The sequence below is a fragment of the Myotis davidii genome, unplaced genomic scaffold, assembly GCF_000327345.1.
Source record: "Myotis davidii unplaced genomic scaffold, ASM32734v1 scaffold418, whole genome shotgun sequence".
In the NCBI taxonomy this organism is placed as follows: domain Eukaryota; kingdom Metazoa; phylum Chordata; class Mammalia; order Chiroptera; family Vespertilionidae; genus Myotis; species Myotis davidii.
The window spans coordinates 321,514-323,833 of record NW_006289399.1 but is presented as its reverse complement, the minus strand read 5'-3'; the positions used below and the strand labels follow the sequence as shown (position 1 = coordinate 323,833).

The 2,320-nt window shown below is 42.2% G+C and overlaps 1 pseudogene; it reads left to right on the top strand.

Annotated features, from left to right (window-relative positions):
* Positions 1–1,271, top strand: part of LOC102765201 — a 40,397-nt pseudogene extending 39,126 nt beyond the window's left edge.
* Positions 1,272–2,320: the final 1,049 nt, after the last annotated feature.

Sequence of the window (2,320 nt, the reverse complement as noted above, 5' to 3'; positions counted from 1 at the left end):
CCTCTCCGAGAAGAGTTGTTTCCCCAGGTAGGGATTTTCCCCTGAAGTTAGGGAGAGAACAAAACCCCTTAACTAAGTGCCAGGCAATTAATCACTTTAACTACGAACAATCATGCTTAAGCTACATAATCTTTACTCCCTGGAATGGAGATAAGAAACGCCCTAACCTTTGGAATAGAGATTGGTAGGATTGGAATCAACTGATGTAAATACAGATATAACAAGACAGCAGGAGACAGAACTTAAAAGACAGAACCTAGAGACAAAACCTAGAGATGGAACATGGCAAAAGATCCTGGACAGAAACTAGCGACAGAACCTAGAGACAGAACCTAGCGAGAGAACCTGTCTGAAGAACCTAGAGACAGAAGCTGGCTACAGGAACTGGATAGAACATGGCAAGAGAGCCTGACTAGAACCTGGTGACTGAACCTGGCTGGAGAACCTGGACAGAACCTGGCTGGAGAACCTAGCGAGGGAACATGGCTACAGAACCTGGCTGGAGAACCTGGAGAACCTAGCGAGAGAACATGAACACAGAACCTGACTGGAGATCCTAACCAGAACTTGGCTGGAGATCCTGGCTAGGCTGCTGATCAACTGAACGCTGTCTCTGTGTCATTCCTTCTTCGCCGAATCCGTCCACACCTTTGGGGACCCCTGGACCTGCTGGGGTTGGACCCCGGCACTGAGCCAGAAGAGCAGCTTCTACACTGGCCTGGGCACACGCATCAGCAGTAGGATCTCCCCCTATGACCACTCGGGCTATGGCGTTAGCTCCGGTGGACCTTCTGAGAAGGACCTCTTTGCAGACATCCACGCCGCCTGGCGCACCCTGTACGGCATCAGCCCAGACAGCATCGTCCTCTACGGGCAGAGCGTGAGCACAGCGCCCACCCTGGACCTGGCATCCTGGTACTAGGGCGCCGCGGTGGCGCCGCGGGGTCCCCACTCACCTCGGGCATGCGCGTTGCCTTCCCAGACACCAGAAAGACCTATTGCTTGGATGCTTTCCCCAACCTCCACAAGGTGTCCAAGATCACATCACTGGGGCTTATCCAGGGCACGAAGGACTAGGTGGTCGACCCCTTGCATGGGCTGGCACTCCATGAGCGCTGCCCCAAGGCCATGGAACCGCTGTGGGTGGGTGGCGCCAGGCACCAGGAAGTCACAGTTGGACTCCCAGTGAGGGTACATGTGCCGGTTGCGGGCTCAATCCCCAGTAGAGGGCAAGCAGGAGGCAGCTGATCATTGTTTCTCTCTCATCAATGTTTCTATCTCTCTCCACCTTTCCCTTCTTTTCTCTCTAAAACAATTTAAAAAAATATATAGAACAATAACAAAACAAAAAAACCCCACAAACTATAAAAGAAAAGATCAACAATTTGGACATTTTCAAAATTAGAAAATGTAAGAAACTGTTAGAAAAACATTTTGAAGTAGGGGAAATATTTGCAAAGCTTACTATATCTGACAAAGGAAAAGTATCTGGAATATATGAAGAACTCCAACCCAGTTATAAGCAAACAACCTAATTAAAAATAGGCTAACAATTTTAACAGGCACTTAATCAGAGAAAATATACAAGTGGCAAATAAGCTCATAAAAAGATATTTAATGTCATTTGTCATTTAGGAAACACAAATTAAAACCACAAAGAGGGAACATTATGCCAAAATATGAGTAGCTTATATTTAAAAGCTTGACTATAGCATGGGTTAGCGAAGATATAGAGCAACTAGAACACTTTTACAGTGCTGGTGGGAATGTAAAATGTCACACTTTGAATAATAATTTGGTAGTTCCTTAAATATTTTAATATACACTTACTATAAATCTTAGCCATTTTCTCCTACCTATTTACTCAAGAATGATTTAATACTAGACAAAGAAAAAATTTTGCTTTGATGTGAATAACAGGAAAACCAAGTGTAAATAAGCAACAATCAACTAAAAATAGTTTATATTTTCAAATTAATAACATAAGTAAAATTGAGATATTATACAACACTAGCACAATTAGTTAGAGAGGAATAAATGTTGCTATACTCTTCTAAGTTTATTCTAAATGAAATAGGATAAGGATTTAATATATACTGAAGTGAGTTGATGATGAATATTGTAATTATAAAAGCAAACATAAAATAGTTATCACTGAAAATCAGTGGAATAATTAAAATTGAATTTAAGGAGACAAATAAATGAAGATATATGATATTTTCATAGGTAGGAAAATTAATATTTTTAAGATATTCTTCCTACATATAGCTGTAGATTCACTATATCTGCCCACCCCCCAAATTTCTGCAGGATTCTTTAT